This window comes from Oncorhynchus mykiss, chromosome 21 (genome assembly GCF_057628025.1).
Source record: "Oncorhynchus mykiss isolate SJ-2025 chromosome 21, ASM5762802v1, whole genome shotgun sequence".
Taxonomy (NCBI): domain Eukaryota; kingdom Metazoa; phylum Chordata; class Actinopteri; order Salmoniformes; family Salmonidae; genus Oncorhynchus; species Oncorhynchus mykiss.
This window is the reverse complement of record NC_143042.1, coordinates 42,382,631-42,407,224: the sequence shown is the minus strand read 5'-3', so window position 1 is coordinate 42,407,224 and position 24,594 is coordinate 42,382,631.

Sequence of the window (24,594 nt, the reverse complement as noted above, 5' to 3'; positions counted from 1 at the left end):
ATCCCATTCCTTTACAAGATTGTGTGTATTAGGTTGTGTTGTGGAATTGTTAGATATTACCTGTTAGACACTGCTGCACTGATGGATATAGAAGTAAAAAGCATTTCGCTACACTCGCAATAACATCTGCTAACCATGTGTATGTGACCAATACAATTTGATTTGTTTTGATTTGAAAGCATTTTAGCAGCCCCTGTCTTGACAGCGGAGAGAAAGAAAGTTTTAATTTCCTACAATTCTACAATTTCCTGCAATTTTGCCATGAGGCGTAGAGAAAATGGTGCATTTTTAAAGAACGTTTGTAGCAAGTTTTTAACATGATATCTGAGTGAGAGTCACCAGCAAAATCATTGGAGGCCCACTGGAAGGTAATTAGACCATGAATACTACAAGTCAAGATAACTGGCCTTTGTATTGCCTTGTACCTAGAACTGCTAGCATAACTTTATATTCACGTTCACACAGATGTTACAGAAAGCATCACAATTTCTATTTTGTCCTTAGGCTATGAATTATCTATATTTTAATAATCCTCTATTTGTGCCTCAGAGTTTAACATCTAACTACTCAGCATCGTTACCACTCTGATGGCCGTATGTTAAATCACATAGTTGAAGCAACCATATGGTTGTAGATGACTGAAGTTTCCAATACACAAAAAAAAACATTTTGAAGTTGCGTTTCTGTTTTGAACTTGACTTGGCTACAAACTCTCTTACATGTACACAGTCATTAGCAACCACCTTGGTTGACCATCTAAGATCCATTGCCATTTCCCAAAAACGCAGTTTCTAGAATAGGGCCACAAGGACGACAGATAAGTCCTTCTTCCCTTTAATATACTGTACTTCAGTGCCTTTTCTCCATCCCTCCGTAGCCCCCATTGTCCCACAGCGTATCGGATGCTAATGTTCACGGCTCTCTCCGTGGCCCACTCAGGAACCCAGCGGCTAGGACCACAAAGTCATTAGCATGCGCTTAATAAGAAACCCATCTCCTTGTGTCACCGAGAATTCTTCACCCTGTGGATAAACCATAGGCCACACAGAGGAAGGTGCCACCAAATTTATTTTAAATGACACAGCAATTTCCTGCATTTTAATGCTTCAGATGGGAGACCCCGCTTGGTGAGGGAAATGGAATCTGCCACCAGCTGCGTAGAGGGATAGGGATTCTCAGACTAGTCTCAGATAGCTGTTAGTTTCTAAGAACATCATTGGTGTAGCGTTCGAAGAGGTTTTCGACCGATAACTGCAATGACATTAGCAACAGTTGTGGTGGCGACATAATTTGAAGTCAGTGTAGTCATTTAAAATATCATTTTACATATACTGCATCACATTTGATTTCTGTACAGTATATCAGGTTTGGAAATTCCGTTTCAGAGCCGAGTCAACTGTCAGTTGATTCAACATCAATTGCCAATAAAGATATATTTTTCAAATATCTATTGAAAAAGACAGATGAAACAAGTCTTTTGTGGAAAAGAACATCAGTCAACACTATTTATACTCGGAAATAATTATTCTACAGTATGATTGACACATGGCCCTTAAACTGATAAATTAAGTCCGGAACCCCATACAAGCTATCAACTGCAATTGACTCACATGTGGTTTAATATTCAGTAACACATCTATTGGTTGTATTGAAAGCAAGATTGGCAATTCCATGGTAGCAGAATGATGGTGAGACCCATTTACTTGAAGAACCGTGTAGATGCACAAACAGCACAAACTGTCACTCTGTTACCTAACATTGCTCCTGCACTGTTCTTCAAGTAAATGTGTTTTTTTTGTAAAGAATTGCTGTGGAAATTGTTAAAGTTTTCCTTGTGCAGAGAGTTGTATGGTTTGTTTAACTTTGCAATCATTGGTTTTTGTTTGACATACATTTTTAGTCCCAGCTGTAATTATGTTACTGTGTGATTGCACAAATGTAAAAAGGGTTAGCTTGGAAAACCTTGGTAGAGCATGGGTGAAGTACGCATTGTGGTGGGCAAGTGAATTTCATTTATTTTTTGGCATCAGACCAAAGTCTACTTCTCACTTAAAATGTTGTTTTTAATTAGAACTATGATTGACAACTCACTGGGCACAGAAGTTAGTTCAACGTCTAGTTTTGATTTAAATTTGTTTGAGTTGTCAACTAACGTGAATTCAACATGAAATCAAATCAAAGTTTATTTGTCACGTGCGCCGAATACAACAGACCTTACAGTGAAATGCTTACTTACAGGCTCTAACCAATAGTGCAAAAAAGGTATTAGGTGAACAATAGGTAAGTAAAGAAATAAAACAACAATAAAAAGACAGGCCATATAAAGTAGCGAGGCTACATACAGGCACCGGTTAGTCAGGTTGATGGAGGTAGTATGTACATGTAGATGTGGTTAGAGTGACTATGCATATATGATGAACAGAGAGTATATTAGCAGTAGCATAAAAGAGGGGTTGGCGGGTGGTGGGTTGCCGGACACAATGCAGATAGCCCGGTTAGCCAATGTGCGGGAGCACTGGTTGGTCGGCCCAATTGAGGTAGTATGTACATGAATGTATAGTTAAAGTGACTATGCATATATGATAAACAGAGAGTAGCAGCAGCGTAAAAAGAGGGGTTGGGGGGGCACACAATGCAAATAGTACGGGTAGCCCTTTGATTACCTGTTCAGGAGTCTTATGGCTTGGGGGTAAAAACTGTTGAGAAGCCTTTTTGTCCTAGACTTGGCACTCCGCTTGCCATGCGGTAGTAGAGAGAACAGTCTATGACTGGGGTGGCTGGGGTCTTTGACAATTTTTAGGGCCTTCCTCTGACACCACCTGGTGTAGAGGTCCTGGATGGCAGGCAGCTTTGACCCAGTGATGTACTGGGCCGTACGCACTACCCTCTGTAGTGCCTTGTGGTCAGAGGCTGAGCAATTGCCGTACCATGCAGTGATGCAACCAGTCAGGATACTCTCGATGGTGCAGCTGTAGAACCTTCTGAGGATCTCGGGACCCATGCCAAATCTTTTTCATTTCCTGAGGGGGAATAGGCTCAAGAACATTTCTCAATTTCATTGGAATTAGGTTAAAAGTTGAGTGAAAAAAATGACTAAATTCCTTTATGTTGATGACTTTTTGGAAATTGAATCAGTTGTCCACGTTGATTCAATGTCATATTTGTTGAAAATGACATGGAAACAATGTTGATTCAACCAGTTTTGCCAACTGGGAATGTACAAATACAGTATAAAGAAAGGCATGTGTATTCTGACTATTATGGTCTTCACTGTAATTCCTTTACAATGCATTTTTTATGAAAACTGCTTGTCTGGCAACAATTTAAACAATTAAGACCCCTGAGAGAGAAAATAAGTAAATTAAAGGTGTGCAATAGTGAGAGAAAAAAATGAAGTGCTCCCTCGCTGTGTTAGTGAATAAAAAATATCTACTCATTGCGGAACTGTCTCCACAATCAGCTGAAATTACACACACTCCTACACACCCCTGACTGAGAAATTACTATAACAGACGGTCGGAAAAAAACATGACAGCTTATTTTAATTATGTCCCCCCGTCACCGTCCCCCGTCCCCGTGCAGGAGTTGGTTAAACCCGCATTACAGCATTGCATAAAAGTTTAAACTGACTCTTCCTCTCTATTTTTCCCATTAAACTGAGGAAACCGAATTTTCTCATTACAGTGAGTTAGTCACAGCCATTTTTGGTTAGCACAGCAGCTGTACGAGGAAGAGTTTTATCAACATGTATTATGTAAGATTGACTGGGGGGTGAGAGAAAAAAACACTTTGGCCATCAGCTCCCTCGTCGAGAAATGGAGGAATTCTATGCGGGGGTGGTCACGGGCCAGAACCATTCAAATAGGGTCAAAATTGCTGATGCGTCCCGTTTACCTTTTGGTAATGGAGTTGTTTGCTGCTGAAACACCCCCACCCCCCCACCCGCCTTCTCCTTAGAATATTGGGGGCTTAGCTCCATTCACTTTCTGCTGCCCTGGCATTTTATTTTGATTACGTGAATGAAGTCCTCCACACAGCTATGCCAAGAATAATTGACACGCTGCCCTAGGAGGTCAAGAAAAAAATATACCCGGAGTCCAACAAGCTTTTTAGCCTACTTATACCCATGGTGAGGCGCCGGCATGTAGAAGGATTGCAGCTGAGCATGGAATGTTATGTGCATTATTGTCGCACATTGCAACAAAAGCTGTCGGGACCTCCCGTAAATCATATTTCCTTTTTCTGTCTGCCACCCAACAGACTGCATTGACGGTGTAATTGATTAGAGCTACCATAACGTTCACATTTACTCAAACTGTATATCGTTTGCAAGAAAGTTTTAAGAGAGGTGAGAGTCTAACGACAAGGGACTAATCTAGGTCGGAAATCTCAAATTGGATGGAACTCCCAGCTCACCTGCTATCAGTGGAGGCTGCTGAGGGGAGGACCACTCTTAATAATGGCTGGAATGGAGTAAATGGAATGGTACCAAAAATATGATTTTCATGATTTTCCATTCCAGACATTATTATGAATTATCCTCCCCTCAGCAGCCTCCACTGCCTGGTATGTTGACAGAAAACCACAATCACCCTCATTTTGCAGAACCATGTTTTCGTTGTGTTTTGTGTATATTTCGTCATACATACTTTTCCTATTTGCTGGAATAGCAGCCAGAGGTGGAAGTGCTCTTTTTGTTAATGTCCTGGCTGATGAGTGCATTGCAGTAGAGGACTCTCTGAGACTAATAGAGGGGACAGGGGATGAGGTAACCAGTGGCAGGGAAGCATGAACAGATGGCAGGACTGCAGAGGTTGAGATGGGGAGGAGATTGGCAAGAAGCTGAGGTAGTGGTATTAACCTTCAGGTCTTTGAACTGCTAGTGCTACTGGCTGCTACTGTTACCTCTCCAGCTATATGTCCATATACATTATGCCTGGTTTCTCTGTCACTTTCTCTCAACCCATCTGTTTCTCACCATGCCCTTGTAACATTATAGATTAGCGTGGACAAATAGGTGCACACCATACGGTTCAGTCAGAGACATAATAAACATATCAGATTGTAGAATAGTTTATTCAAACACTGGTAGATGATAGAAAAACAAGATACAGTATATGATCCAACCGCCGCAGTGAACTTAATGCTTGAAGACTTTCTTGACCAATGAAAAGTTGCTACATATTCTTTACTTGTAAATACACCCATTTTTCTTCTCTCTTTTCACAATTACTTGTAGCTCGGTGAATCCTTGTGCCCAGAACGGGGCAGTAATGTGATGTGCATGCACGCCAAGTGTAGCGTTGGGTACAGTGACAGCTCTTATCTGAGTTTGTCGTCTCGGCTGAGCTCCAAGTCAGTACGATGGTGGACGTCCATATGTAATGTGATCATCCGCCTCATCCAGGGCATGGTGCCTCTCTCCTTACCGGATCAGAGGCTTCGGCTTTCCTCCATTCTGGCAGGTTTGGTCCGGGGGGGGGGGGGCGGTCCTTGTTCGCAGAGCCGTGGCTGTCCATTTTATTTGCCCGACAGAAACACTCTGGTGCATTGTTGTGTGTTTAGTCAGTCTGAGACTTCTGGAAGTGGCGTAGTCTTTTAACGTTGCTTCGTCCCTTCTTCCCTGATGTGTGAAACTGATATGGAGAGATGAACGGTTCTACACAGTCAAAACTGGTTTCCACAGTAAGAGAAGAAAATGGGCAAGTAGTGTAGATCAGAGGAATCAAGTTTTAGATGAATCACGTTGCATTACAACACATTTACATTGTTAAATTGATGAAATTAATCCATGTTAACAACTGCATCCGACATTAAATACATTTTTAAGAGGATTGAAGCCTAGGCGATCGTCATAACTCACTGAATATTTGATAGATACCATTTCATGACAAAGGGTTTTAAAATCTGACAGACACAGGTATTGAAGTCACTGAGATGGGCCAAGGGCGAAATCCAAATGACAAAGGGTGATAGAGAGACTGACAGAGGGTAGTTTTGAGAGTCATGTCAAATTGGGAAAGAGATGAGGCCTTCATCTGAAGACAGAGGGCAAAGATGTAAAGCGTGTAGAGTTTGCTGTAGCAGGTTAACTTCAGGGTGGTTTGAGAAATGAGGAGATGGAAAGAGACAAACGTACGACTAGGACCCACATCACAACGTGCTTTATTTGACACATTTTGTTTGTTTTCACAGAAGCTACTTCAGTACTCATATCAGCCTTTGCTTGAAAAAGTTTCAGCCAAAATTTTAACTGAGAGAAGCACCATTGGAGCCTGGCAAGCTGTCTTTGTTAAAGAACAGATAAATGAGAAATGACTTGTGTGTGGTGTTGTGACTGGCTGGTTGATTTAATAATTTTGCTGAGTCTTGAGAAACAATAATTAAACATCTGCTCTGTGCATCTGACACGCAGTCTTCAGTGGAAAAATAAGTAAAGTGACAATAGAGTGATTTGATCAAAATGTGTCTTCTGTCTACTGTAAAGTGAACATCTGCCTTGGCAGGTTTATTGAAAGAAATTTGTAATCCAATTGGGGCAATTTCTGTATAATTGTGGAGACCAAGAAAGTATTCACACCCTTTGACTTGTTCCACATTTTGTTGTGTTGCAGCCTGAATTTAAAACGGATTACATTGATATTTTGTGTCTCTGGCCTACACACACTACTCCATATTGGAGAAAAAAAATGTGTAAATGTTCACAAATAAAAATAAAAATGAAACGTTGAAATGTCTTGAGTCAAAAAACAACCATTTAGTTAATAAAGCCGCATACAAACATGGTCTCTTTTTTTGCTTTCTTGAGTAAGGCAGCTCCAAAATGCAGTTGTTTCAGCTTAGTTCAGTGCTTTCTGTGGTAGTGGGCAGCCAGCGTAAAATACAAAGCGTAGGGGTTGGTATTGTTCTCTAGTTGCACCGTGATTGGCTTAGTTTTCTGTCAGCCATGGGGACACCACATCACTGTACATAGATTTTTCTATTGTGTTATTGACTGTACTTTTGTTCCACTATCTCTTTTCTGGGATACGTCATCGCTGCAGGGAATATTCAGATGGATACTGACAAGGTGAGAGCGGTGGTGGGTTGGTCACAACCCACATCCAGAGTGCAGCTGCAACGTTTCCTGGGATTTGCTCATTTCTACTGCCACTTTATTCGGGGCTACAGCACCCTGGTCTCCCCGCTCTCTGCACTCAACTCTCCCAAGGTTCCGTTCATGTGGTCTCCAGCTGCTGACCGGGCATTTCTGGATCTGAAGCAACATTTCACCACAGGCCCCAACCTCATCCGTACAGACCTGTCCCGTCAGTTTGTGGTGGAGATTGACGCCTCGGACATTGGAGTGGGGGAATCCTGTCCCAGCATTCTGTCCGGGACAAAATAGCTGCATCCCTGCGCTTTCCTCTCCCATCGTCTCAATTTTGCTGACGTTTCCCGTTTTTCTCAAGTTCTTATTTTCTAGTTTTCCCGGTTCCGATCCTTTCTGCCTGCCCTGAGCCTGTGTGCAGTTCTGTCACGTTTTTACTCTGCCTTGGACTACAAACCTCTGCCTGCCCTCCTCCTGCCTTTTTGCCTGCCCCTTGGTTATAATGAATATTTTGAGAACCGAACCTTCCGCCTCCTGTGTCAGCATCTGGGTCATATCCTGAGTCATGATGAGCATACTATAATTCTAACAGGTTATACGTCTCCACCCACTGGAGGACAACTACTATCTTCTACATATCTGCACATCAAATTCAGGAAGTAAACGCCTGTTCCCATGTGCCCACTATCAGGGTCCACCTGCAAACAACAAAATAACATTAAGATACAAATCAATGAATTGTCTCACCCCTGTCAGTCTATCTTTACACAGCTCAGTGAAAGGCCTGCTTCCCATATATACTGTGGGGCAAAAAAGTATTTAGTCAGCCACCAATTGTGCAAGTTCTCACACTTAAAAAGATGAGAGAGGCCTGTCATTGCCAACAAAGGGTATATAACAAAGTATTGAGATAAACTTTTGTTATTGACCAAATACTTATTTTCCACCATAATTTGCAAATACATTCATTAAAAATCCTACAATGTGATTTTCTGGATTTTTTTTCTCATTTTGTCTGTCATAGTTGAAGTGTACCTATGATGAAAATTACAGGCCTCTCTCATCTTTTTAAGTGGGAGAACTTGCACAATTGGTGGCTGACTAAATACTTTCCCCTCCCATTGTATATATATATATATATATATATACATACACACTACAGTCCAAAAATTTGGGGTAACTTAGAAATGTCCTTGTTTTTGAAAGAAAAGCTATTTATTTTGTCCATTAAAATAACATAAAATGTATCATAATATAGTGTAGACATTGTTAATGTTGTAAATGACTATTGTAGCTGGAAACGGATTATTTTTTAATCGAATATCTACATAGGCCCATTATCAGCAACCATCACTCCTGTGTTCCAATGGCACGTTGTGTTATCTAATCAAAGTTTATCATTTTAAAAGGCTAATTGATCATTAGAAAACTGTTGTTCTGATTTAAGAAGCTATAAAACTTTCATTCTTTAGACTAGTTGAGTATCTAGAGCATCAGCATTTGTGGGTTCGATTACAGGCTCAAAATGGCCAGAAACAAAGACCTTTGTTCTGAAACTCGTCAGTCTATTCTTGTTCTGAGAAAGGAAGGCTATTCCATGAGAGAATTTTCAAGAAACTGAAGATCTGGTTCAACACTGTGTACTACTCCCTTTACAGAATAGCGCAAACTGTCTCTAACCAGAAGAGAAAGAGGGGTAGGAGGCCCCGGTGCACAACTGAGCAAGAGGATAAGTACATTAGAGTGTCTAGTTTGAGAAACAGACGCATCACAAGTCCTCAACTGACAGCTTCATTAAATAATATCCGCAAAACGCCAGTCTCAACGTCAACAGTGAAGAGGCTACTCCGGGATGTTGGCCTTCCAGGCAGAGTTGCAAAGAAAAAGCCATATCTCAGACTGGCCAATAAAAATGAAATATAAAGATGGGCAAAAGAGCACAGACACTTGACAGAGGAAGATTGGAAAAAAGTGTTATGGACAGACAAATCTAAGTTTGACGCAGAGAAAAAGAAAAGATGCTGGAGGAGGGCTTGACACCATCTGTCAAGCAAGGTGGAGGCAATGTGATGGTCTGGGGTTGCTTTAGTGGTGGTAAAGTGGGATATTTGTACAAGGTAAAAGGGATCTTGAAGAAGGAAGGCTATCACTCCATTTTGCAACGCCATGCCATACCCTGTGGACGGCACTTAATTGGAGCCAATTTCCTCCTACAACAGGACAATGACCCAAAGCACAGCTCCAAACTATGCAATAACTATTTGGGGAAGAAGCAGTCAGTTGGTATTCTGTCTATAATGGAGCAGTCAGCACAGTCACCGGATCTCAAACCTATTGAGCTGTTGTGAGAGCAGCTTGACCGTATGGTATGCAAGAAGTGCCCATCAAGCCAATCCAACTTGTGAGAACTGTTTCAGGAAGTGAAATCTCTTCAGATTACCTCAACAAATTGACAACTAGAATGCCAAACGTCTGCAAGGCTGTAATTTCTGCAAATGGAGGATTCTTTGACAAAAGCAAAGTTTGAAGGACACAATTATTATTTCAATTAAAAATCATTTTTTATAACCTTGTCAAAGTCTTTACTACATTTCCTATTCATTTTGTAACTAATTTAATGTATGTTTTCATGGCAAACAAGGACATTTCTAAGTGACCCAAAACTTTTGAACAGTAGTGTGTATATGTATACATACAGTTGAAGTCAGACTTTTTCATACACCTTAGCCAAATACATTTAAACTCAGTTTTTCAAATGTTCTATAGGATTAAGCTGAGGGCTTTGTGATGGCCACTCCAATACCTTGACTTTGTTGACCTGAAGCCATTTTGCCACAACTTTGGAAGTATGCTTGGGGTCATTGTCCATTTGGAAGACCCATTTGCGACCAGGCTTTAACTTCCTGACGGATGTCTTGAGATGTTGCTTCAATATATCCACGTAATTTTCCTCCCTCATGATGCCATCTTCCCTCCTGCAGCAAAGCACCCCCATATTTCATCTTCCCTCCTGCCACCCCCATATTTCATGGTTGGGATGGTTTTCTTGGAGTTTCAGCCTCCCACTTTTTCCTCCAATCATAATCATGGTCATTATGGCCAAACAGTTCTTTTTTTGTTTCATCAGACCAGAGGACATTTCTCCAAAAAGTATGATTTGTGATGTATACTCCGTCTGTCAGGCTGACCTGCTGTCGGGGAGGGGACTGGCATCAGTGCAACGTATGTCTCCCTTCTCGATAGGGCATCCATGTGTCCATGCTTCGCCCATGACCTGTGCATAACAGAAAAAGAGAAGCATTGAAGGGACAAGAACCACCTGGTGACCCGATCATTTGTATCCCTTCCCCTGGTCTGGTTGGGATGAACTTTCACAGCTCTTCTTTGAGCGTTTTATTGGAGCGCTCAATGAGCCCATCCGTCTGCGGGTGAAAGACGGAGTTCCGGATCTGCTTGATCTGCAGGAGAGCACACAACTCTTTCATTAGGCGGGACATAAACTCAGTACCTTGGTCTGTTAGGATCTCGTTCGGGATGCCCACCCGGGCTAAAGAGGTGGAACAGCTCCCGGGCGATTCCATTGGATACCGCTGCCCGTAGGGGAATGGCCTCAGGATACCGGGTGGCATAATCGTGCAGTTTTTATCAGGGGTCCCACTATGTCCATGCCGATGCGTACAAAGGGCACCCGGATGATTGGTAGGGGGACCAGTGGGTTTCAGAAGTGTGCTTTCGGGGCAGTGAGTTGACACTCTGGGCAGCTGCGACAGTAGTCTTCCACGGCCCTCCTCATCCCGGGCAGCAATCTGTTCCTGGGTCTTCTCCATTCCCAGGTGTGCCCCCAACAGGTGGGTGTGGGCCAGCTGAAGAACGGTTCCCACGTACCGTCGGGGCAGCAACAATACCTCTGGAAGTTCCCCCTATTGGCGCGACACCTGATACAAAAGGTTATTCTTGATTTGGAAATATCGCCATTCTTGATTTGGGGTATCGCCAGTCACTCACCCCTGGAGTAGCTGTCCATCCACCGCTATCACTTGGGCTGCAGCAGGCTTTCAAGTTCGGATCCTCCCACTGGGCAATCCCGAATTGTCCCCTCAGTTGGCCCCCAGCAGGTGTCTCGACTGGCCCCTCGAAATCGAGGAGGGGGAAGCTGGGCTCCTCCTCCAGTGGTTCCCCAGGGGGGTCGGGTTCCGGCGCCCTCTCCGACTCCGGACCCGTAGATACAGGTTGGCCAACCGGTTCCTTCTGTGCCGCACAGGCGATGGGTCGCTCCCTTTTTCGGCCGACTCGTATCTTTTTCTTCAGCTCGTGCCGCCATAGGGCCGCGAACAGCGGACAATCCCGTCCGGGACAATCCCGTTTATCCCCAGCAGGAGGCCCTCCAAGGCCTTGGCCCGTTGTGTAGAGTCACTCTTGTTCACATCGTCTGATTCATTTTCAGAGTCAGAGTCAGCATGGTACGATCCATCCTCCTGAAAGTAGTCCATCACAACTTTTTCGCACTGACCTTTGTCAATAGCACCTGATAATAGCACCTAACACAGTTCTCCATGGCTAACATCATATATTTTGAAAAAACTGCAGTAGAAAGGATTATCTACACATAACAAGCAGCTAATTTTATAGACAGAAGATGCTACACGTCAGACCAATCCGAAACTCATCTCTCGGCATGTCCAGCCCATTCATTATCTCAGCTAATCATGGCTAGTGAGAAGGTTCCTGGCTTTTTCTGTGGCTAAACCAACTAGGCTCATAATTTAAGAAACGTATTTGTATTTTCAGATGGCATACTTGTTTGTTATTAAGGCACATGAAAGTTGAAATATTGGGATACTGGGATGTTGGTATATGATTGCTGTATATAAGTGTGTTAGCTAGCATGCACGGATGTAATGGTCACATAAGCCCACTGCTAACACAGTTGTTTCGATGCTGCAGATTTTACCATCGTCAGCCATCGACATCATTTTTTTTTTTTTTTTTTTTTTTTTTTTAACCTTTATTTAACCAGGCAAGTCAGTTAAGAACAAATTCTTATTTTCAATGACGGCCTGGGAACAGTGGGTTAACTGCCTGTTCAGGGGCAGAACGACAGATTTGTACCTTGTCAGCTCGGGGGTTTGAACTCGCAACCTTCCGGTTACTAGTCCAACGCTCTAACCACTAGGCTACCCTGCCGCCCTGCACAACTAACGTGCTGTTTCCTATTTAACTACAGATAATAAATAATGCTCATCTGGGACCCCTGGCTGGGGGTGATTTATTTGAACAAAACACAACGCAATGAGAATACGACTAACATCTGTTACACTCACATCTACGAACCACTGCAAATGCACCACCTAGCACGTTGGCCTTTTGTTTACTTGATACAGCTGTGACATGTCTTTTAACCTTCACTGCAATTATAGCATTTTTACTCCTCCCCATCGTAAAAATAATTCAAAAATCTAACCACACCAACTTTGTGCCCAATTGTGTAGCAAAATTTACTCCATGCCTCCCTTTTCGCAGCCTTAATCGTTCTTCTGGCCACCGCTCTCTTCCTTTGATACTCCATGAGATTAACTTCTGTCGAGCCATTCCCATAAAGCTACTGTACAGTGCCTTGCAAAAGTATTCGGCCCCCTTGAACTTTGCGACCTTTTGCCACATTTCAGGCTTCAAACATAAAGATATAAAACTGTATTTTTTTGTGAAGAATCAACAACAAGTGGGACACAATCATGAAGTGGAACAAAATTTATTGGATATTTCAAACTTTTTTAACAAATCAAAAACTGAAAAATTGGGCGTGCAAAATTATTCAGCCCCCTTCAGTTAATACTGTGTAGCACCACCTTTTGCTGCGATTATAGCTGTAAGTCGCTTGGGGTATGTCTCTATCAGTTTTGCACATCGAGAGACTGACATTTTTTCCCATTCCTCCTTGCAAAACAGCTCGAGCTCAGTGAGGTTGGATGGAGAGCATTTGTGAACAGCAGTTTTCAGTTCTTTCCACAGATTCTCGATTGGATTCAGATCTGGACTGTGACTTTGCCATTCTAACACCTGGATATGTTTATTTTTGAACCATTCCATTGTAGATTTTGCTTTATGTTTTGGATCATTGTCTTGTTGGAAGACAAATCTCCGTCCCAGTCTCAGGTCTTTTGCAGACTCCATCAGGTTTTCTTCCAGAATGGTCCTGTATTTGGCTCCATCCATCTTCCCATCAATTTTAACCATCTTCCCTGTCCCTGCTGAAGAAAAGCAGGCCCAAACCATGATGCTGCCACCACCATGTTTGACAATGGGGATGGTGTGTTCAGCTGTATTGCTTTTACGCCAAACATAACGTTTTGCATTGTTGCCAAAAAGTTCAATTTTGGATTAATCTGACCAGAGCACCTTCTTCCACATGTTTGGTGTGTCTCCCAGGTGGCTTGTGGCAAACTTTAAACAACACTTTTTATGGATATCTTTAAGAAATGGCTTTCTTCTTGCCACTCTTCCATAAAGGCCAGATTTGTGCAATATACGATTGATTGTTGTCCTATGGACAGAGTCTCCCACCTCAGCTGTAGATCTCTGCATTTCATCCAGAGTGATCATGGGCCTCTTGGCTGCATCTCTGATCAGTCTTCTCCTTGTATGAGCTGAAAGTTTAGAGGGACGGCCAGGTCTTGGTAGATTTGCAGTGGTCTGATACTCCTTCCATTTCAATATTATCGCTTGCACAGTGCTCCTTGGGATGTTTAAAGCTTGGGAAATCTTTTTGTATCCAAATCCGGCTTCAAACTTCTTCACAACAGTATCTCGGACCTGCCTGGTGTGTTCCTTGTTCTTCATGATGCTCTCTGCGCTTTTAACGGACCTCTGAGACTATCACAGTGCAGGTGCATTTATACGGAGACTTGATTACACACAGGTGGATTGTATTTATCATCATTAGTCATTTAGGTCAACATTGGATCATTCAGAGATCCTCACTGAACTTCTGGAGAGAGTTTGCTGCACTGAAAGTAAAGGGGCTGAATAATTTTGCACGCCCAATTTTTCAGTTTTTGATTTGTTAAAAAAGTTTGAAATATCCAATAAATGTCGTTCCACTTCATGATTGTGTCCCACTTGTTGTTGATTCTTCACAAAAAAATACAGTTTTATATCTTTATGTTTGAAGCCTGAAATGTGGCAAAAGGTCGCAAAGTTCAAGGGGGCCGAATACTTTCGCAAGGCACTGTATATCCCTTTCCCGCACCACCTTTGAGCTCTCATCGGTCCACCATGGCACCGCCCGCCCTCTTCCTCCCCAGTCACATCTGCAGCTGATATAATTACAGACATCACTTTCTCATGGCACTCATCCACAGATCTCTGCATTGGTAACTTTTGTCCCACCCGCTCACACATGTACTTGAACATCTTCCGGTTAGCTTTCTCAAATCACAACCTCATGTCATTGACTCTACTCTGCATACACACATCCATATTGACCTTATATCGAACCGGAAAATGATTACTCCCTACCGTGGTTTCTCTTATCACTTCCAATTCACACCTCCCTGCCATCACCGCAGAAACCATTGTCAAGTCCAAGAATGACTCTGTACCCCTCACAACATTGATTCTTGTTCCGCTCCCATCATTAATACATAGTAATCCCCTGTTATCCATTAATTATTCAACGATACTCCCGTTGTTATCTTCATGCGTACTTCCCCAGATTTCATTACGGGCATTAAAATCACAACCACATAATACCTTCCTATCAATCCCTTCTAATTGTGCTAACATGAGAGGTTTGTAGGCTTATAAAAAAATGAACTATTACAATGTTACCTCTATTCCTCCGTATTTCTATCCCCACACATTCCAATACTCTGGACCCTCTTTAAAAAACGTATCACAACCCCCACCCGACTCCTCCACTCTATCGCCGAACTAAATCCCAGAATCACTAACTCCAATTAAGGTTTGAGCCATGCCTTCATCTGTTACTACATCCATGTCATATGCACATTTCTTAAACGTGTGCCTGTTAGCTATCAAGCTTCTAGCATTCCATTGAAGGACCGCAAAAACCATACTAAATACACTACATGACCAAAAGTATGTTGACACCTTCTCATCGAACATCTCATTCCAAAATGATGGGCATTAATATGGTGTTGGTCTCCCCTCTGCTGTAGCAACAGCCTCCACTCGTCTGGGAAGGATTTCCACTAGATGATGGAACATTGCTGCGGGGATTTGCTGCCATTCAGCCACAAGAGCAAATAGAGGGTGATACGGAGGGGGATCTTAAACTGAAACCCAAGAGAGTGAGCATTTCTCCTTTGCCAAGATAATCCATCCTCCTGCAATTGGTAGGCTGACCGCAAGAATGTCCACTAACAGGGATGTAAAGAAATTTGTGCACACAATTTGAGAGAAATACGTAAGCTTTCCGTGCCTATGGAAAATGTCTTTGATATTTTATTTCAGCTCATGAGATATGGATACAACACTTTACGTGTTGGGTTTTTGTTCAACTTAATTTTAAGAGCATGATGTCGTTGAGAATTTGGGCAACGTACCGTTCTCCAGGAACTGCCGTCAAGCAGAAGTATCAAAGCTATGTGAGGAACTGCATACATCTAAATAATATGCTCTAAAATGTGTATTTATTTCTGTAGGATCAGATATCAGTCCCTTAGAAGGAGATCTGATCAGCTGTATTGAGGATCTTGTTTCAGTATGTTCAAGGTGCAGTGCCAGTAAGTGGCTAGGTCTACTCCCTTGAAAATAGTATCTTTGTCGTACCCTCTGCATAATTAATTTAGCTCTACGTCGCAACATGTCATTAAGTTCCAGTCTACTTGTTTTAAGCTCAATTTCTCTCTCTGTTGAATAGTTATTTTTTAAGGGAGTCTTCCAGCATTTTAAAATGATTTTCCAATTTCTGTCAATTATAGGAAAAATTTCTAGTTTTCTCTTATGAAACATTTTACAGTTACCCATACCGTATTTGAGTCCTCCACTGAGTGGTAATTTATTTCCCCAAAATATTTTAAATTGGATCTAAACTGTATAATGAAGTCAGAGTTGTGTAGTAAAGTATTACTAAACCTCCATCTCAGTGCCCGCTTTTTCATTGGGAAGATTTGAAATTGACAAAGAATGGTATTATGATCAGATAGAATGGCCGGTAATGCTTTAATAAATTCCATCTTACCTGTAATATCAGTAGATGTTCAAACATAGTCAATTCTCAAGAAAGTCTTAAATGTAGCAGAAAAGCATGTATAGTCCTTAGTTGTCGGATTATGAAATCTAAAGGAGTCATTAGGATGAAGATCTTTAAGAAATTGTTTAAGTGCCAGGGAAGCATTCACTTGAGATGAGCTATGAGAAAGTCCAGATTGCCTCCCGGGTGGCGCAGTGGTTGGGGGAGCTGTACTGCTCGCGCCCAGGCTCTGTCGTAACCGGCCGCGACCGGGAGGTCCGTGGGGCGACGTACAATTGGCCTAGCGTCGTCCGGGTTAGGGAGGGATTGGTCGGTAGGGATCTCCTTGTCTCATCGCGCACCAGCGACTCCTGTGGCGGGCCGGGCGCAGTGCGCGCTAGCCAATGTTGCCAGGTGCGGCTGGCTTCCGGGTTGGATGCGCGCTGTGTTAAGAAGCAGCACGGCTGGTTGGGTTGTGTATCGGAGGACGCATGACATTCAACCTTCGTCTCTCCCGAGAAAAAAAAAGAGAAAGTCCAGATCTATCTATCATAGAATCAATAATGGCATTCATGTCAGTTCCAATAATAAGCTTATAATCTGATAAATTGAGCAGGCTTCTGGTTACAGAAGGGAGAACATCTTTGCCAGATATTTGATAAAAAAATTGTAAACATATCAATTGTTGGATTAAATGATTACAATTACAAAACCCTTCAGATTGCCATTCCACCCCAATAACCCTGCAAAATGTATCAAAACAGTTGAAACAAAGATTCCCTACCCTCCCTAGGAGACAACAGTATGCCCTCTCACTCAATGTTAGACCTGTGACTGAACACAGCAGTGTCTGTCACTAAAACCCTACCAATACCGCTGAATGACTCACTCCATTTCCTCAATATCATGCATTAACTGACACAATGGAGATAAGAGAATGGCAAGAAATGCTCAATCGACTGAACGATTATGCCTTAACATAGCACAAACATAGAGAACTAACTAGCTCACTGTGGTGCTCATGGTTGTCCTCTCCAAGTGATGCCACTAACTCCTCTGTGTCTTGTGCTGTGGTGAATGACAGGCGCTCTCCCCTGTGTGTTGCCTGGAGCGTTGCTGGATAGACGAGGAATGACTGGATGCCCCTCAGACTGAGTTTGTTCAGGACCTCATTGAAGACTTTGCAGCATTGGAAGATGTGCGTGCTGTGGTCAGGGAAAAACCGAAGTACCCTAACAGCGTGGTGAATGAGCTCTGCTGCTCTGTCTCCTTGTAGAATGGCTTGGCTGTGGTTGTACCGGAGGATCTTGAATATCAGCGTCCTCGGTCTGTCTGAAGCATTACTAGTCCCAGGTCCAGATTAGATGCGATGGGCTCTTTCTATAACAACCTTATGAGATATGGATAGGATCCATTTAGGAATCATTCTCTGTAGGAATTCGATGGGATCATCACTCATCTCCTTCTTTCAAATAAATTGATCTTGCATTTGAGCGATGTGAACAGTCCTCCATTTCAGCCATCTTCTCCAGTTGTGAAGAACAGTCATTAACTTTCCTTATTTTCACCTTTCAGATTGTCCCACTTTAGTAGACAGATTGTCAATCACTTTCATCCTTCTCTCAACGTTGATTGTAAGAGCTTCAACAGCCGCTAAAGTATATTGATGTTTTCTGTTGAGTGGTTCCACCGCCTCAGCTAACACAGTATATCCTTGAGAGAGTTCTGTTGATTTGCTAACGCCTCAGAAATCGCGCCAGCTATGAAGGCCTCAGTTTCAGTCCTGAAGGCTGTCTTCTGACACTTAACTTTAAGGGAAGAAGTCAAAGAAGCGCTGTTTTACTTGCCTTCTTGAGTAGTTGGCATTGTTAGTCAGTCTTGGGTTTGTTGTTTAAGAGTTCCTTATCAGAATAATGTAATAAATATGAAAAAGAGGTATTGGGTTTGCAGCGCTCTAGTGACAATCGACCATAACTCCCATTGGTCACGTGATCCCTGCAATTAAGTTATATTTGTGAAGGCCCTAAGAGAGGTGCACAGACCTGAGCCTGGTGTGCCTGTCTCAGCACCAGTTGATGGTGAAGATAAGGTTGAATTTGAGGCTGCAGAAGTTTCAGCACCAGCAACATGACAGTAAGTTGGGTGAATTTTGGCCCATTCCTCCTGACAGAGCTGGTGTAACTGAGTCAGGTTTGTTGGCCTCCTTGCTCGCACATGCTTTTTCAGTTTTGCCCACACATTTTTTAGAGGATTGAGGTCAGGGCTTTGTGATGGCAACTCCAATACCTTGACTTTGTTGTCCTTAAGCCATTTTGCCACAGCTTTGGAAGAATGCTTGGGGTCATTGTCCATTTGGAAGACCCATTTGCGACCAAGCTTTAACTTCCTGACCGATGTCTTGAGATGTTGCTTCAATATATCCACATAATTTTCTTCCCTCATGATGCCATCTATATTGTGAAGTGCACCAGTCCCTCCTGCAGCAAAGCACCCCCACAACATGATGCTGCCACCCCCGTGCTTCACAATTGAGATGGTGTTCTTCGGTTTGCAAGCCTCCCCCTTTTTCCCTTCTCCCCTTTGTCCCCATGTGCAGTTACAAACCATAGTCTGACTTTTTTTATGGTGGTTTTGAAGCAGTGGCTTCTTCCTTGGTGAGCTGCCTCTCAGGTTATGTTGATATAGGACTCGTTTTACTGTGGATATAGATACTTTTGTACCTGTTTCCTCCAGCATCTTCACAAGGTCCTTTGCTGTTGTTCAGGGATTGATTTGCACTTTGCACACCAAAGTACATTCATCTCTAGGAGACAGAACGCGTCTCTTTCCTGAGCAGTATGACGGCTGCGTGGTCCCATGGTGTTCATTCTTGCATACTATTGTTTGTACAGATGAACGTGGTACCTTCAGGCGTTTGGAAATTGCTCCCAAGGATGAACCAGACTTGTGGAGGTCTATAATCTTTTTTCTGAGGTCTTGGCTGATTTCTTTTGTTTTTCCCATGATGTCAAGCAAAGAGGCACTGAGTTTGAAGGTAGGTCTTGAAATACATCCACAGGTACACCTCCAATTGACTCAAATGATGTCAATTAGCCTATCAGAAGCTTCTAAAGCCATGACATCATTTTCTGGAATTTTCCAAGCTGTTTAAAGGCACAGTCAACTTAGTAGTATATGTTAACCTTTCTGATCTCCCCATCCCGGATCCGGGATCGTGAATACAGACTCAAGCTCATTACCATAACGCAACGTTAACTATTCATGAAAATCGCAAATGAAATGAAATAAATATGCCATCTCTCAAGCTTAGCCTTTTGTAAACAACACTGTCATCTCAGATTTTCAAAATATGCTTCTCAACCATAGGAAAACAATCATTTGTGTAAAAGTAGCTAGCTAGCGTAGCATTTAGCGTTAGCATTAGCGTTAGCATCCAGCACGCAACATTTCAACAAAAACATAAAAGCCTTCAAATAAAATAATTTACCTTTGAAGAACTTCTGATGTTTTCAATGAGGAGACTCTCAGTTAGATAGCAGATGCTCAGTTCTTCCAAAAAGATTCTTTGTGTATTAGAAATAGCTCCGTTTTGTACATTACATTTGGCTACCAAAAAAAAACGAAAATTCAGTCCTCAAAACGCGAACTTTTTTCCAAATTAACTCCATAATATCGACTGAAAACATGGGAAACGTTGTTTAGAATCAATCCTCAAGGTGTTTTTCACATATCTCTTCGATGATATATCGTTCGTGGAAGTGTGCTTTCTCTCTTGAATCCCAGGAGAAAATGCCCGCACCTGAAGATTACGCACAAATTTAGACAAAGGACACCGGGCGGACCCCTGGAAAATGTAGTCTCTTATGGCCAATCTTCCAATGATATGCCTACAAATACGTCACAATGCTGCCGACATATTGGGGAAACGGCAGAAGGTCTAAGCTTATTCCTGTCGCATTCACAGCCATATAAGGAGACATTAGAAAACAGAGCTTCAGAAATTCTGCTCATTTCCTGTTTGACGTATCATCTTGGTTTCGCCTGTAGAATGAGTTCTGGGGCACTTACAGACAAAATCTTTGCAGATTCTGAAACTTCAGAGTGTTTTCTTTCCAAAACTGTCAAGAATATGCATAGTCGAGCATCTTTTCGTGACAAAATATCGCGCTTAAAACGGGAACGTTTTTTATCCAAAAATGAAATAGCGCCCCTAGAGATGCAACTGGTTAACTTCTGAACCACTGGAACAATTGTTGGAAAAATGACATGTCATGCACAAAGTAGATTTCCTAACCGACTTGCAAAAACTATAGTTTGTTAACAAGAAATTTGTGGAGTGGTTGAAAAACGAGTTTTAATGACTCCAACCAACCTAAGTGTTTGTAAACTTCCAACTTCAACTGTAATTCTAGCTTCTTCTACAACAATCATGTGGTATTATAAAACTATTAATTGGTTTCGGATTGTCTCATAATCTTTTCTATTGTAGCTGTCCAGGCAGGCCCTGTGATAGTTTGTGTTGGGACACAAATCGAGGAGATGGTTTTTGACGTCAGACCTTCAAACCCTGAATCAAGTGAGGACTCCAGCCCTGAACCCAGTGAGAGTGGAGATCGATCCTGGAACCATGGGGAGGATGAGCTGTCTGCTGACCCTGAGTATTCAGAGGATTCATCCAACTCAATTCAAAGATATAAAAAGATGAATAATGATTGTATACACGCACTAATTAATGATCTACTTATTTCAGTGTTGATGCTGACAAGTACGTCGTCTGTCGTAGCCAATTGATGTCCCTGTTCACCTCTTGCCCTGTCTGTTGTGCGGATACACATGCCAGCATGGAGAAGCAGAAGGGCACCTACGTTCAAATCAAGCAAGCAAGTTTTCTCAAATTCAAATTTAGGCAGGTAGCTAATAGTGTTAAGAGTTCTCACATATTTGATAACACATAATACCTTTCCAAAGTATGTTCCTAATGTGGCCATTCAAGACTTTGGGAAAATCAGGGAATGCTCTACCGGATTATGCCAGCCTGCAACTGGCATAATGGTCTGGGACCATCACTTTTCCGGCTGCATGCCTACACAGATGATCAGGAATTGCGATCTGTTTCCCTGAATTGCATTGTGAAAGCTGAACTTAGCTAGTCATGTTGGCAATAGAAAAAGCTTTCGAATGATGCCCACCTGACCCAGATTGGATTGTGTAAACAACAACAGTAATTGTGTAAAGGCGGGGGTGCAGGGTTGTGTTCCAAACAAAACAACTACAAGTGTGCTTGCTCTAGTTCCTCAACATTAGTAACATTATCACTACCATATAAATACCTGCTTTGCTGATGGGGCAACATGAACACAGCCATATCAATACCTGCTATGCTTATGAGGTACCTTTTATAAACACTACAATGGATACCTGCTATGCTTATGAGGTAACTTTATAATCATTACCATATAAATACCTGCTTTGCTGATGTGGTGACATAACAGCTACCATACACTGTAAATACCTGCTGTGTTATTGCGGTAACAAAACAGGGACCATATAAATAAATACATGCTATGCTGATACAGTAATATAACAGCTACCATGTAAATACCTGCTATACTAATGAGGTAACATTATATATAATTATATGTACTACCATATAAATACCTGTTATTTATGCTGATGAGATATCATTAAAACCACTACCCTATACCATAAATGCCTGCTATTCTAATAAGTGAGCTGGGAAGGGATGTGATGAAGTGATCCATTCAGACCAGCCTTACTGATTCAACTTTCAAAACAACATTAGTCGGTAACACTAGTTTGATAGGTGATATTCATAAATAAAAAAAATGTAATTGTAATGTTCTGGGCACAACACTGACATGATTGACATGTATTGTTTACGACAGTATCAGTAATACGACACCTCATGGTAAACCATTGGTACTACACTTTATGGAAATCAGTTGCTGTACAACCACTGTGAACGTGTATAATACGTCTTCTAGATGAACAACCACCTCTATCTTGTGTCTGGGCATTATTCTATCCATATTACACAGGAATGTCAATGTTCATTAAAAGTATTTAATTTTAAGCTCTAATATGTAGAGTATAGAGTGCTGTTTTATTTTTACCATAGCAATTACATAGCAGGCTCTAGCAGGCTCTGAAAAGTGACACTGTCATTACTTTTGTTGTTAGATTACAAAACAGAGTTATTTAATTAAAACCTTTTTTATTGTCAGTGATCATCCAAATTGGGCCACTGGAACACTCTGCAATTGTTCAAGAGACAGGGAACTGTTGGTGGATAGCAGACAACACTGGTTGGCAGAGGTTTCCTGATGTGCTGTCTTAGAACGCCATAGGCCCAGGGGACTATCTTCCTGTAGTGTGCGTAGCGGAATTGCCTGTGGACAAGGTATTGGGAATTGTTGGTAGTTATAAAAGTCTGGGACACATGAATCTTACAGTAGTGGCTATAACGCAATGAAAAGTATTATTCATGACTGTACTCATGAGCACTGACATGGAGTGACCCGTGTTTCTGTCTGAAACTCATGCATGCAATTCCCAGCAGAAACCGGTTATGGAAAAATGGCTCGAAATTTCGATGCAGGGTCAGACAAGAGATGTCCTGTCTTGAAGACAAGTCCTCCACCAACCCCCAGTAACAACCTGGTCTAAATGCCTTTTTGTATTATTCCGTATGTAAATCTGAGACCCTTCATTTAGTATCATATGTTACGTTTTGGATTATAGGTATTAATTTCTGGATGTCCATCACCCATTTTGTATTATATGTACAGCATTATATGTGACAAATTTGAAAAATGTACAATATGTTACGAATTTAAAAAATGTACTAATATGTATAAGGTTAATGTTAGGGTTAAGTTTGAGTTAGGTTAAAGGGTTAGGGGGAGGGATAGCTAAACAGTTAGGGGGAAGGGTTAGCTAACATTCTAATCAGTTACCAATTAGCTAAAAAGTAGTAAGTCCTTGAAAAGTTGCTAATTAGCTAAAATATTAAAGTTGCCCATTATGAGTTTCAAATTCACAACCTTTGGGTTGCTAGATGTTTGAGTTATACTCCCAACCAACCACCCTGCTTTTGTTTTTGCCTTAAGTAACCATCTTTCTTATGTAACCATACCAATCATAATATATCATACTAATTTGAGTGTCTTTGATTTATATTTACTATGTTACTTCTAACCTATGATACCAGGTTGCCAGTAGGCATCAATCCCTGCAGCAAATGCTCTCTATTGCTGTGGTCATTGGTTGGCAGTGTCCACACTTTTGAAAAACATAATTTTGGCAACAAAGACTATCATTGATAGCTAATGACAGTATGCTGATCATTTTTGTTTGGGTGGTTTTAAAGTGTAACACGGCTTTTAAGAGTCCTTGAAATTGAGCAGCCTTGTGTGAGACACATCGTATACTGTCACTAATCATGTAACTATTGAAATATGGTAACTATTACATCCAATGTAACATCAGTGAAGCTCATATACGAAATCACAATGCATTTGTTATTGGAACCCAGATAATCATTTACCTTGGCACCCAAGTCATCCTTGACAGTTTTCATTATCTACAGTGTTGAATGACATTTTCTTATCTGGTAGCAAGACAATTTTCTGATTCAACTCGTCATAATCTTACCAGTAGCTGAGAGATCCCTACATGGCTGTTTCCATGGTGACCTCGCAGCTATGTTTTGTGGTGTGTTATCAGATTTGTAATTGTTATTTGATCATTTAATTATTTAACTCTGTTTTGTTTTCATTCCTTTACAATGAAGTGAAGAGCACCAATGAAATAGCAAGCAATTGTCACCTTCCGGCCATGAGTTCTTTTGTTATGTCTTTGTTTTAGTATGGTCAGGGCGTGAGTTGGGTGGGTTGTCTATGTTAGCTTATCTATGATTTGCTCTTTCTGTGTTTGGCCTGGTATGGTTCTCAATCAGAGGCAGCTGTCAATCGTTGTCCCTGATTGAGAACCATATTTAGGTAGTCTGTTTTCTATTGTGTTTCGTGGGTGATTGTTTTCTGTTGTGTGTCTGCACCAGCCAGAACTGTTTTCGGTTTATTGTTTTTGTTCAGTGTTCAAGTTCTTTATTAAAAGATATGGACACATACCACGCTGCACCTTGGTCCTCTTCTTCTTCCACCGACGACGACCGTTAACCCAGGCTCTGTCGTAACCGGCCGCGACCGGGAGGTCCGTGGGGCGACGCACACTTGGCTTAGCGTCGTCTGGGTTAGGGAGGGCTTGGCCGGTAGGGATATCCTTGTCTCAT